The sequence below is a fragment of the Triturus cristatus genome, chromosome 3_2 (genome assembly GCF_964204655.1).
Source record: "Triturus cristatus chromosome 3_2, aTriCri1.1, whole genome shotgun sequence".
In the NCBI taxonomy this organism is placed as follows: domain Eukaryota; kingdom Metazoa; phylum Chordata; class Amphibia; order Caudata; family Salamandridae; genus Triturus; species Triturus cristatus.
Window position 1 is genome coordinate 1,192,620,036 of NC_140584.1, and position 14,597 is coordinate 1,192,634,632.

The 14,597-nt window shown below is 45.3% G+C and overlaps 1 protein-coding gene across 3 annotated transcripts in view; it reads right to left on the minus strand.

Annotated features, from left to right (window-relative positions):
• Positions 1-14,597, minus strand: part of GMPPA (GDP-mannose pyrophosphorylase A) — a 249,860-nt gene that overhangs the window by 87,732 nt on the left and 147,531 nt on the right. The window contains exon 1 of one of the 3 annotated variants that reach the window (XM_085650104.1): positions 7,480-7,579. The exons of 1 other annotated variant lie outside the window; for it this stretch is intronic. The gene's annotated coding sequence lies outside the window, so the exon portion shown is untranslated. Of the gene's footprint in view, positions 1-7,440; positions 7,580-14,597 lie in introns of those variants that run through there. One more of the 3 variants, XM_085650102.1, reaches the window with a different exon arrangement.

Genomic DNA, 14,597 nt, shown 5'->3' on the forward strand with positions numbered 1-14,597 from the left:
TGTGCAATGAACCCCAAACCAGAAATTAACAAAGTTAGTAAGCAAAATAGCAACAAAGATGTCAGACATAAAAGTCAATGAGTCAATGGTGACAAACTTAAATGTTATAGGTGTGGCAGTATGGGACACCTGGCTAATAATTTAGGTCATATCCGTCACTTGCCGGAAATGTGGGAGAAAAGGGCATTTCGCCAGAGTCTGCAAGAATTTGCACTCCAAACCTGTTCTGGCAGTTGAGCTGGTAAATCAAGAAGAAATCAAAAAAAATGTTTCATTGAACAACACAGAGGGTGTCACTACAAGTCCCACAGCTCTGTGATGGCTTCACCGAATTCCAAGATGTTTGGTACCAAACATCTCAGATGAATGAGCCCTCACTGATGCTAGTGTTGGATTCATTAGCAAATGCACTTAGAGGGCACTTCGGAGGGGCCCCCTGCAAACCTACCAAACCACAAGTTTGTGCCTGACTGGTCTGTACCAGCATGCTAGCTATAGACATTTGTCTGACCCCCCTGAGATAGGAGCCTGTTGCGTGTCAGAAACAACGCCTGCTCTGGGTGGAGGTGCTTCACACCTACCATCAAAGCAGGAACAGCATAGAACAGCAGTTAGCCTCAAAGGCGTCCTGCCCTTTCTTAGGCTGACTAGGGCCTCTGCAGATAGTGGAGATGCCCACCCCCCTGACCCAGCCCCACTTCTGGTAGCAAGGTCGGCAGGAAAATTTGTAAACAAGATAGGTGTGTACCGACTCAGCCAGGACTACCCCTAAGGTGCCCTGAGCTGAAGTGACCCTCCATTGAAAATCCTCCATACTGTTTTGGAGAATTCTAGCAAATAGGGTTAGGGGTATGCCCCCTCCCCAGACATAGTGGATATACAAAAGGTGTAGTCACCCTAAAGGTAAGTAGCCCATTGGCTACTACCTTCTATCCCCTGTAACGCCCCTAAATTGAGTATTTAGGGGCACTCCTGAACCGTAATCCTCAAATTACCGACAACCTACGAAGAAGAAGACAAAGAAGAGCGGTGAGCAGCGAAGACTGAAGACATCAACTGACTTGGTCCCAGCCATACCGGCCTGTCTGCAGCCCTCAAAGACCATGCTAAACAAGAACGACTCGTCCCGCAGACCAGTGACCTCCAAAACCCTGGGAGGACTGCCTGCCTTCTAAAAAGACTCCTAATCTCCCATGGACAGCAAACCAGTCTAGAAGAAAAACAACTTTAAAAATGGGCCTCGGAACCACAAAACCGACAACCTCTGCACCCAATGCTCACGGCTGGAGTTCCAGTGGCCCACCGGTCCAGCAAAGGTTTCCCAGAAATTTAGAGCAAGAGTCAACAGTTGGTTGACCCCTGCTGGACTCCACGTTGATGCCTGCAGCCTCTGCACGGCCAACCCCCCCAATCACAACCTGCACCAGTAAACTGATTTCGGACGCCAAAGGACACCCCTACACCCGGACCTCCTGGGCCTTGGTGAGATCAAATCGACATTGTCCCAACGCCCAAACACATCCAGCTGTGGGGTTTTTCATCCAGCCTCCTGGCCTGAGCCTCCAGCCTTTTTCCAAGTTCAAGATTCCCCATTGGTTTGCATTGGACACCGAAGCTGTTTTGGCACTCTGCACCCAGCCACCTCTGTGTCACTAGAGGTAGAAGTTTGGTGCTGCCTTATGGTCCCCCTGTGCATACGGTAACCCCAGGAGACTGGGTTCCAAAACCATGCAACTCACCTGCAAGTAGTAGCACTTCGATTGTCCCCTTTCTCGATTGGATAACATTGCAACTAGATCCCGAGTTTTACCTCTGCACCCGGCCTCCCCAATGCCGCTGGTGGTGCAGTGAGGTCACTTACCTGAAACTTGCCTGGTACGGATTCTTCATCCAAAAGCTCAATGCTGTAAATCATTTACTCACCTGCATATTGTTGATTGTGTTTCCATCTATAGGATAACATCGTACTGATGTCCACTATTTACATTGAAAAACAGTCATATTGCAAAATGGATTTTACTACAACAAAGTATCTTTAGTTCTATAAAATAAATATACTAAAAGTAATGTTATTACATACCTTGGGCTTGTATTTAATCATTGAGTGTGTGTAATCATTTCTTGCCTGTGTGTGTGTACAAGAAATGCTTAGCACTGCCCTCTGATAAGCCAAACGGCTCACCCACACTACCGCAAAAGAGAGCATTAGTATTATCTACTAAGCCACTGCATACCTCTGGGGATTCACTGGACTCTGTGCACACTATACCTTACTTTGGTATAGTAAATACAGAGCCAGCTTCCTACATTGATGGATCAGCGGTGGGGTCTACGACTTTGCATTTGCTGGACCACTCTGACAAGTGAACACACGTCTACAATCCAAAATTGCCTTTAGACTCAACTATATTTTTGAATTGACAATTTTTCCAAATGTTTTAGATTCTTGTTAGTGCCTTGGTTAAGTCCCTTTAACATTTTTAAAAGTGCCTAGATGTTTTTGTTGGCCCTTTCAAAAATGCCCCAACTTTAGTAAAATAATGGATACAGAGAATGTGGCTGTTGAGATCAACCTAGCCCCTTACCTCCATCTTAGCATGAAGGGGCTAAGGACCCTCTGTAGACTTAAGAAAATCAAAACTGGTTCCTATCTTACCAAGACCAAGCTCCAGGAGCTCTTGGCAGAATATGCTAAGAAACACCCTTCTGAGAGGCGGACCTCCTTGCAGAAGGAGAAAGTAGTGATGAGGGGGGGATCATTCCCTACCTCTTCACCTAGACAGAGAAGATGTCCCTGCACACCTCTTTCGAAGAGTAGTGCAGAGGGTACCTAGCTCCCATACAGGTGGGTCAGACACCCCAAGTGATACTGAAGGCAGCATCAATAAGGAGGACATCCTTATAGTAAGGATGACTAGAAGACTAGCTGTGGAGGGTAGACTCCTGGCTATAGGAAAGGAAAAAGCAGAAATGGGTCTAGCACCCATAAATGGTGGCAGGAATAGAATACCTAGGGACAGAGAGAACTCGCTAGAACAATGGTCCCAATGAAGAGGGACCCTGGAAAAAGGAAGCTGGGTTAGATGTACATAATCCACAAGCAATGTCTAAAACAGAAGTAGTATGTCTGGTGATAAACAGGCAGCGGAATCCTTCATACATAAAAGGAATGTTGAAATACAAGGGAAGGATCAAAGTTGCTTATGGGTATTTCTGGAACCAGACCCAGAAAGCACATGTGGGAAAAGGCGCAGGAAGCTAAACCCCTTAAAAAGATCTCGATTGCTCCAGATAATCGTAAACTGCCCAAGTCTCTATTTAATATCATTCAGTGATATGAAGTATGTCAGCTTTCTGGTGAACAAAGCAGGTAAAGATGTAACAAAACTTTCATTATATTCAGTGCTGGTTAGAGATGCCCTGCTTAATGCCAAAAGCGAATTAAAATCCCAAGGGGTAGAAATTTCTTTGGCGGTGGGGCTGGAACTCAAGGAGTCCCCAAGGATGGGCTTTTTTTAATGCCATGGAAGTCTCCAGCTAAATCAAGTAAGACTGGACGCACATAGGTATATATTGAAAAGTAGCAAAGTTCATCTGAAAATTATCCTGCCCCATAAAGGGAGGTCAATAACGAGAGGCAATACCAACCTGGCCCAAATAAGTATGCCTGCCTAAGATAGGATGAAGAAGATAGGAGGATTGGGGCAACTTCAGCAATTTAGACTAAGGATGCAATGCTGTGCACAACATTACACTGTTCTCCTGGAATACACATGCGTTTTGTGACTTATTGAAGCAACAAATCTTTAAAAAAATAATAGATCAGTATGCGATCGCATGTTTCCAGGAAACATGGCTGTGCATGGAACCCCCACAGATCGATGGGTGTGTGCAAGTCCAACAGGGTTCATCAAATAACCCCTCAAGGCGTCCATCGGGATATGCTAACTTTAGTATCAACAAACTTTGATTCAGGGGTATGGGAAATTCAGACCAGAAGTAACTGAGTTTCAGCTTGCGGAGTAAAACTGTCTAATGTCAGGACAGGCCAAGATTATATTTAACAGGAAGAGTCCCTTCCGTTATGAGGGAAATATGGAGATAATTAAGGAGAACCTGGTCAAAATAGGTTCTCTGTACCCACATTATTTTCTTGTACTAATGGACGATTTTAATCATAAATTAGTACCCGCAATGACTGATCAAAGGTATAAAGACCTATTGCCTGCCTTTGACATAAACTTTGCTAGCTTTCCGGTGTATGTTGTAACAGCAAGAGATATATCCCTGCTAGACTTTCTCATATCAAATGGTTTTTTTAGTCTTAATGGTTGCGTACCAACAGATATTTCAGCAAGGAAAACTTTTCTCTATGGTAACGAGAACTGCCCAATAGACTATGTGGTTGTTAAAGCGTGGGCTTTGAGTTACATTTAGAAGTTCGAGGTACCGCAGATAGAAGGGAGTGATCATTATCCACTAAGCACAACATTAAGACTGGGTATCACTGCTAAGAAGAAGCAAGTGTTCCTACTAAACGTTTGCTATCCTAAACGGTCACGAACAATGATATCAGAGAAGCACTTAATCAGATAAAGGCTCTCAATACAAATATAGAGAAATTATAGGAGAAGAGATACCACCCGATTATGTGGTTTGAGGATCTAAATAATGAAGTAGTAGCATGACTAAAGTGATTTAACAAAAAACAACGTAGAAATATGAAAGAGAAACAAACAAGGAACATCTGGTTTGATGGTGAATGCAGACTACTTAAATGAAGAATAAGAAAGTTAGAAAGATATGCAAGGTTCTCGAGGAACATGGAGGGTAAAGAACGTCTCACAGAAACAGGCACATAATGAAAAATGCTGGAATATCACCTTTGGGACATTAGAGACTAATAATATCAAAAAGGTTTTGGGGGTTGGTACATTACGGTCTAGGAAAGAACCAGGAAAAGCTGAAATGCTCAGTGGGAGAAGAAGCTTGGGTTGAATACTTGGAAAAAGTGTACAATACGGATGTATTAATTACTCAGCGCCTAGAAAACTTCTATATTGATGAGGAAACAAAGGAGCAGTTTTCTGTAGAAATATTTAAGATGACAATTGAGTCCCTAAAGCTCACAAGAGCAGCCAGACCTGACAACCTTCCGGCAGTTATAATAAAAAACAAATGTCGACTGGTGGACCAGCCTGTTTTATCCCCATTCCAAAAAATCCTACTGACAGGAAGCCTTCCGGTCAGCTGGAAGGGAACGGTAATTAAACCCATGTATACAAAAGGTGAGATCCCCTTCCGAGAAATTATAGGCAAATAAATTTGCTAGATGTGGGTGGAAGAGTCTTTTCAAAAATCATCCTGGGGATACTGAAAGAATGGGCAGAAAAAAACTCAGTGATCCCCTTAGAGCAAGGAGGATTCAAAGGGGGACACACGACAACAGATCACTGCTTCAGTCTATGGGCAATAGCCAAGAAATTGATAGAGCAATGTGGAGGGTTATATTGCTGCTTTGTGGATCTTCGCTCTACATTTGATTCTGTTGATCGGGCCTTATTATGGGAAGGTCTAAAACAAATTATGGTTTATGCTTGTTCTTACAGGAATTGCCCAGAGATAACTCGGCCCAAGTGGAATTAGATGTTGAGGGGTCACTTTCAAGGAGAATAGATACAAGAAACAGCCTTAGACAAGGGTACGTTTTGGCACATATACTGTTTTCTTTAATTTTGGTGGATTTAATAAAAACGCTAAGCAAATCTAATAGTATCTGCCCATAAATAAATGTTGTACATGTAAGCTGTCTCCTATATGCTGACGATCTAGTGATCACAGATCTGACAGAAATCGGCCTCCTGAGGAAGCTAGATATCTTCTAAGTAAAAACTAACTATAAATGTGGAGAAGAGTAAAGTGCTCCCTATTGGGGATAAGAGGATAAGATCTATCTGGGCCATCAATAAAATCAAAATCGAGACTTCCAGCAAATACAAATATTTGGGATGTAGTTCCCAAATAATTTATTTTAGAAAGATCACAGTGAATCTCTGCAAGCAAATTCACTTTCTTCTGTAGGAAGGCTAAAAGAATGTATAAAATGTACGGAGGTCCCTCCTCAATACCGGTACTGGCAGCATATCAAGGAACGATACGGCCACAGTTCCATTACAGTGTGGAAGTAGTCTGTATCAGTGGGAAATCAAATTGGGATACGGAAGAAAGTAGGTGCCTAGAAAGATGACTTTTCCTGCAACCTTCCACTATGGTCCAGGCTATTAGGATAAACACTGGCTTAACAACAAGGACGTATTTAGCATCTGCAGATACTATGAAATTCTGGACAAGAATAGATAGTGAGGAGCGCCCCAAAATACCAATGCAATGTAAAAGATGAATTATAACTAGTGAATTAAAATGTGCAAGATTAGTTAGAAAAAAGAATACTAAATCTCAGCAAGAAATTAACAATACAATGATTGATCAGATAATTGTGAGTAAAGCTGAGCTTAGAAGAGCGACAAAAGAGGTGGCCAGGGAAGAAGATTTGCGATATCTAAGAAATCAGCATCCCTTCTGATGAACTTGTGGATTGAGGAGGAGACATTCCCTATTTTCAGGATCTACCTAATGTATGCTTAAGAGATGCCTGTTGAATTTTAGATGTGGGGCAAATCAGGTTTTAATCTCTGAAGCTCTAGGTTCTCTGCTAGATAAGGACAGAACTTGTAAATGTGGCCTCAGTGGTTTTTAACAGAACAGAAGTTTTTATTAAAGTCAATTTTACAAAAACTATGGTATTAGAGAAGGGGGCAAGCGCTCATTTATTTTTGGATATGCAGGTCTTGGACGTAACCTGAGCTTTGGGGCGATTTTTACTGCCTGTGAAAAAAGTGTTAACAAACTGTATTTACTGTATTATTGGCCAGGAGCAATTTTATGTTATTAACTGTGGGTTTGGATTGATTTGAGCTGGAATGGTTTTACACTGCCCGGATAGTTGTCTTATAGTGTATATGATTTTAAAGACCAAGATCTAAAATAAACTTATGTTTGACTGACTGAGACAGCAGACCAGTGCTTTAAATGGAAATTTAGAAGTGCAGGCAATCACTGTTTAGAGTGCCTGTTTGCTCCTGAAAAGTAGCTTTTCTAACATTAAATGGACTGCAGCAGCACTGAGAACTGCAGGTACTCCGTTTCAAATGAAAGAAGTGCAGGTGCTCAGTACCGGACAGCACCTGCCCATTTACAGCACTGCTGCAGACTCAGAAACTTGAGGGCAGTGTAATGCATCTCTTCTATGCTTTCAGGGTGTTCATGATGGTTCCTCCCACCTTACTCTTCTTGGTACCCCCTCCCAGCTGATAACTCAGCCCCCCCCCCCCCCCGAGCCTATGACCATCCTCTTCACCCATGACCCCCGGTTCCTCTCACCCTGGGTCTCTTCCTGCTTCTGCTGTCTCTCCAGCTCACCTTCTAATTCTCCAGTGACGTCTCCTGCAGAGTGTCTGCCGGGAGTGGTAGTTTTCCAGTAGACCTGTCTTGGCGCTGTCTGATTGGACCACGAGTTTGTTATGATATATAGAGAACGGACACGTCGGCGACTTTCTCGCTTGTTGCCGCCATCTTGCTGGGATCGAGGTCCGGCGGCGTCTTGTTCCTGAGGCGGGGAGCGCGGCTGCAAGGAGGAACAGTTCTGATCTCGATTCATGGAGATCAGTTACTGAGAACCGAGCCAGGCCGATATGCGCCTGGAAGCCTCTTGTTTATTCATTTCATTATACTGTTCAGGGCAGCCAGTATCACGCTTAGTTATTTCAATATGAAGTTCATCGCACTCATTGTATAATAGAGAGCTCACTGAGCATGATTGATATGCTGTGTTTATTCCGTATATGCGCAGAATTTTCTGATAAGCTTTAATCTCTGCTCCACAAAGTTAGGGAACATGCATAGCAGAGAGGCAGCTCTATTAGGCGCTTGTCAATGACAGAAAAGACGGACTGATTTGGACTAATGCACAGAGGCTTTCGATTGAACTGGCGCACTGACTTTCGCAAGAAGCAAAAAAAGTGAGGCAATCCCGGACGCCATGATGCTAGAGTAGAGTCAGGGCGTGCTCAGTATTGTTATGGCGTTACTCAGGCTGGTGGAAAAGTGTTGTGTGTGTTTCTTAAAGCATATCTGAAAACGGTTGTGTTGACACTATGAGGGTAATTAAAACTTTGCAAACATTTGTGACAAGAATTTTCAATTCTAGTAAGGACACAGAAGTGAGGATTATGCTTCTCATTCTTCACTGTTTATTTTCATAGCAGCCAATAAAATAACACTTAACCAAAAAACTACAGTACCCATGAATACCTAGTGCCACATAGCAACCAAGCGCGCAACACCCATTGGACTCAAAGGATCTCACCCCCCCCTCCCACTCCCCCCCTCCCCCTCTCGTCGTGTGTGGCAGCCTGGGATGAGACAGCTTCCCGGGCACACACACAGCCGCACCCGTGCACTTCACAGGTCTTTAAGACCATTTGCATGTTAATGAGGCCTTGCTGTTGTTTCACCCCTTCTAAGAGCCCCTGCAGCTTCACTCTGCCTATTGCTTAAAGATTCAGCCCCCCTGAAATGTTTTCTTAACCCCCCTCCAAATTTGGCTCTAGTTGCACCTCTGATAGCAACCATAGAGAGTATCCCTATATAAACTCTGAAATAACCACGTCCTCTTTCTTTGGCTGATCATAGAACAGTTAAGTCTGACAAGGTAAGGATTCAATGTTGTAGAACTATCCTTTGTGATAAAGGAATCCTTCACGAAACGAGGCATCCTGAAGCCCAACGGGGCTGAACTTCTGAACTTGGGGTTCGACCCCACGATATGCGAAAACACCCCTGGACAACAACGTCATAAGATCGTACTGGATAGATACTTCAAATACTCCAGCGCTGAGCTTCTTCACGCTTTATTTGCTATCCGCTCCTGAAATAGAAAGGATAATCCGTAATACCAATAACCCTAACTGATTTCGTAATCATCACAATCAGACAAAAAAGGGGGGGGGACACAACATAGTCATTATGCAGTATTAATACAATGCAATTATTGATTTATAAATGCACATAGTCTGGGTGGGATAATCCTGGTCTCCGTGTCTTTAATAGAATTAAAAATTCTTGTCACAAATGTTTGCAAATTTTTTATTCTATGTCTGGACCGGAGGCTCCGATTATGCTTGTTCAAAGCATAGCCACCACCACTGACGCTATATCAACAATAGGCTTATATTAGAATGACTTAAAAGTGGTCTCAGTTGACCAATCAGCTGCATTAATTATATCCGAAAGACTGACTCCGAAAGAGAAAGACTTGAACGCCATAGTCCCTTGAACTGAGTGGGCACCAAATTTCGATACATCAATGCCTGCTTCGCTCATGAGACAACGCACCCATCTTGACAAGGTGGCTGGGGTCACTGGTTGAAAGGGCTTCTGCAATGCAATCATTAATTGACCCTTCATATCTGAATGAAATTTGGCAGTACTTACTTCATTCGCTTTTACACATTGAACAAAACACAGTTTAGGATTGTCCGGAACAGCCGGATAAGACACCTAAGAAGTATTGCATTTGGTGCGTTTTGAGATAACAAATGTGACTCTTTCAGGCTAGAACCTACGGCCCGCTAGATCCAGAGCTCGGCTGTCAGAGACCCTTTTGCATGAAACCAGGCATAACAACATGGTTAATTTGGCAGAAAGCTGCTTTCCTGATAAGAACTTGTTTGCGGGCCAGGTTTCCAAGAACCTCCAGACAATAGATACGTCCAACAGAATCGAGTATTTAGGACAAGAGGGTTTGACCATCTGAATACCTCAAAGCAGAACTGGTTTGCCATCCACTGGAACATGCCCTGCCGAGATGGCAGACCGGAAGTTGTTTACCATCCTGTAAGCTAGGCCAAATGATGCAATGGAGGCTAGAAAATTCTCGACCATAGGGACATTTGTCTTAGTAGGATCCACTTCCCCTTGAGAACACCAGCGACACCATCTTTTCCAAGCTTTGTGGGTGTTAGTAGACCAGGCCTCGCTAAAGAACTTGTCAGCGTCTCTCAAAAGTCCCGGGATATTCCATCTGTCCCTGAAACTCGCCAGGCTAGAAGAGGAAGTTGCCCTGACTCTATCTATGGGTGCGGAGCCTTTTGAGGGTCCAGCAACAGGTTCCATCTCTGTGGAAGGAGGATCGGCGCAGCACAAGACATCTCCAGAAGGACTGGGAACTAAGCATGCGCTCTCCACAACAGGATGATTAGGATTAACTCCGCTTACTGACATCTGGTCTGAGCCAGCACCCTGGATATCATCACAAACGAAGGGAAGGCATAGCACAGGACTGGAGGCCAGTTCTGAAGAAACACGTCCGAGGCGATCTCCCCCGGATCCGGGCACCAACTGTAGAAGTCTGGGAGTTGCCTGTTGAGACGTGATTGGAACAGATCCAACTGGCATGGGCCCCAAAGACGGTTCAGCGTTCAGAAAACCCAGGGATAAAGTCTCCAATCACTGAAATCCTGAAGATAACGAGAATGCCAGTCAACCACCTTGTTTTTGCGCCCTGGGAGGTATTCCGCTACTGCCAATATTCTGTGAAGAAGGCAGTAGTGCCAAAAGTCCTTGGCAATCTCCGCCAGAATTCGGGACCTCGTCCCTCCCAATTTGTTCACATAGCGAACTGCGGACTCGTTGTCAAAGTGAAGCAGGATACAACAGTCCGTCTTCTGAGGCGAAAGACTGCGAATCGCAAATGAGCCTGCCAGCAGCTCCAAACAATTGATGTGTAATGAGAATTCCTCTTGTGACCAACGGCCCCCTGTGGATAACTGACTGCAACGAGCTCCCCAACCCCAATGCCTGGCATCCGACTTAATCACTTCTTCGGCAGTGGATCCGAAGATGGCTCTGCCATTCCAAGACTCCATGTGGTCCAGCCACCACAGCATCTCCAACCTCGCTTCCTCGGAGAGAGGTGTCTGTTCCACATATCCAAGGCTTTTGCAGAGATACTGAATCTTTAGTCTTTGGAGAGCATGGTAGTGAAGGGGACCCGAGAAGATGGCTTGAATCGAAGAAGCCAGTAGTTCAACTACCCGGGCCACTGACCTCAAGGATACAATCTGCTTGTTCAGAATCAATCTCAATTCTCTCTTGACTGATCTGATCTTCTGAGCTGGGAGGAGAAGCTGGCAGCTCCGTGAATCGATCTGAAAACCCAGGAACTCAATATATTGTGCTGGTGACAGAGTTGAAATCTGTGGATTCACAATAAATCCCAGACTCTGCAGCAGAGTGATTGAACATTCGAGATGCGTAATCACGAGCTAAGGGCAGCGAGCCATGATAATGATGTCATCCAAGTAGACGATTAATCGAACCCCACGTGCCCTCAAAGATTCTACCACCGGGGGGAGGAGCTCGTGAAGCACCATGGCGCTGACGAAAGAACCAAAGGGAAGGACTTTGTACTCGTAACAGGCACCCTGCCAAAGGAACTGAAGAAACCAATGGTGTGGGGCGTAGATGGGCATGGATAGGTGCGTATCCTTCAGGTTTAGATGGACCATCCAATCCCCTTCCTGAAGAAGGCGGCGCAGAAGATGGATTCCCTCCATCTTGAAATGCCGGTATATTACCCATTCATTGAAGTCCTTCAGGTTTAGGACTAACCTGGATCCGCCCCCCTTCTTCTGGACCAGGAAGATATTGCTGATAAAACCCCGGGGATGAGGTTCTGTGGCGACTATAGCCCCTTTCCTTAGAAGAGAACTTATCTCTTCTGTGATAAAACCCTGCTCTTGTTGGGAAAAATATATTGGAGGGGGAGAAGAGCCCTGACTGGGGGTATCGTACAGCTCCAGTTTGTAACCCTGCACCGTCTCTAAGATCCATGCATCTTGTGAGATCGTCTGCCAGGCTGGTAGAAAAAATTGGATTTGTCTCCCCAACATTACCTGAATTTCCGGCACCCTGCTAGCCACCCTGATTTCCTCCGTATGTGCCCTTCCGGAATCTGTTCTTGGCTCTCCGGGTTGGGTAGATGGAGGAGTTGCTGGGGTCTTGGTAACCTCCTCTCTGTTGGTGATACTGGCCGCATGGGGCACCTTGGTTGAACCCCTGGCCAAACGACTGTCCTCAGTATCGTCTGGCCCTGCCGAAAACTATCCAGAAAGCCAATTTGAGAGAGCCTTGCGCTTTGCTTAAACCACTGAAAGTGACCACAAATGTTGTCAGTTACTTTAGAAAAGGCTGTCTGAATAAGAGGTCCTGAGCCAAGGGCCCTGACTCCAAGGAGGATAGCTCTGCTAGTTTGGGGTCTAGCTTGAGGAGGATGGAACATTTCCTCTCACTTCACAAGGTGCAGTTCGTGTTGCCTAGCTGGCACACCGCCCTCTGCGCCCACCCGATCAACTTGTCTGGGTCGATCGCCATCGCTGACTCCTTTGCTCTAAAGCCCAACTTTAAAATCTTGGTGAGGGGACCCAACATATCCAATAATTTGTCTTGGCATGATCTCCATGCCCGATCAATACCTTTCTTAGGGTCCTTGGCGTACGTCTTCAGGTATGTAAGCATGGAGGGGTCCACCTCCGGGGTTTCTGCCACTTTGTCTGCCAGCACCGGTCTTGGGCATTCCGACCGTAGCTGTGCCCTAATGTCTTTGTTGAAGGCCTGCTGGAGGTGCATCTGGACGTAATCCACCGCCTTCTGCGGCGGGAGCCATGCGGTTGAATTAGGGTGGTTGATGTCCTCTGGCTCGAAAGTGAGGCGCTTGAGCTGTGAGGGGGATTCCAAGTGACGCTCCTTCTTGGATCTCTTGGCGGGTCTAAGGGCCTCTTCCTGCTTGGAAGTCTGGTATGAGGAGGTGTCCCATTCATCATCCTGATAGGTATCAGTGGTCGCTGCCTCTCTATCAGGAGTGCTATAATCGTGATCACTCGCCATAGCCTTGGCTAGCATCGCAAAGTCAGCCGCATGAGGATTGAGTGCCTTTTTGCCACTGGCTTTGGGGTGTGAACCAGTGTTGGGAAGCCAGCCCTGCTGCCGGGCGTAGCTGCATAAGTGGCGTTTGAGGGGTTCAATAGCTCTCACTAGGGCTGTATTGACAGAGTGTTGGAACCCTGCGTCCAGTGCCTCCATTAGGTCTTGTTCCATAGAACCGGATGGTTCCACACCAAAGTACTTTTCCTCATAGAAGAATTCGGCCATAGCGGTAAATGATAGAGAGTACTATAATACTCCACAGAAAGTTTTTTGATATGAGGGTAAACCCACAATCAAATATCCAGCAACGTGGACTTCCAAGGGGGAGAGGTACAACCCCAGGCAAGCCTAGTCGCAGCACAGTAATTTCATTACAAGACCGGGGGCTAACATTATGCATTATCTTTTAATGCAGTCACAAGCAGCCGCACTACATCATAAATAAAACAGTTTTAGAATGGAATGAACAGAAGGTATGAAAGGCATGTGCACCAAACAGACTGCCTCTTTTAAATGCGGCTCACTAGCAGATAAGTTCCCTTTACAATACTTCTCTTGTATTTATTCTTATTTTTACCAATGTGCTGTTTTATCTCTTAAACTTTCTTATGGAGATGCCCTACTAGCCTATTAGCTTTGTTGTTGAACTTCCTATGGAAATGTCCTGCTAATTTGTTAGCTTTGCTGACTTCATACTTTGTAAAGGCGTTCCCCTCCCTCTCTCTCCCTTCTTCCTCTCTCTGATTTCCAATTTTTGGTCATTAGCCTCCCGCCCCCTCCACCCCCACCCCCTCCCCGGCAGATCTTGGGCGGGCCCACACTCGGGCATCTCCCCCATGGCTCGGAACCTTTTAAAGCGCCTCCTTTTTGCAGTCGCTTTCCCCTAGCAGCCCGATGTTTGGACTAGGAATACCTTGAGTTGGTCCCATGTTCCGATCACATTCACTCGGAGCATCGGACCACTACGAGTTTCACTGCGGACCAGAGGAGTGCCCCTTGGCAGCGGCGGCGCTACACGCTCCCATTTCCAAGGTCCTTTCCTCTGATCCGGCACGGCACCAGCTGCTTGAGCACTTCTGACAGTTGCTCTGCGCTGTGCTGTTGCCGATCTCCTCCTTCTTAACGCTATCAACGCGATCGCCTAAAAAAATAAATTAAAAAAAGGGAAAATTAATATTAATAGTATTTTGAGACAGCCCTTCAGCATTTTGCTTGATAATATTTTGATCAATTTGTCAATACTGGCTCTATTTTGATCAGCCTCTCAAGACTGGAAGCATGCGTCAATTCTGCCACTTTTAAAGAAACCTAATTTGGATACCAATGAACCCAACAATTTTAGACCTATATCAAGAATTCCACTCCCGGCAAAAGTCATTGAGAGGAATATTAATGCCCAACTAAATACATTTTTACAAGACTCACAAGCTTTGGACCCAACACAGTTTGGATTTAGAGGGGGTCACAGCACTGAGACCGCGCTGCTAAAATCCACCGAAGAGATCAGGAACATTTTGGACCAAGGAGGGAATGCCGCCCTGATCATGTTGGAT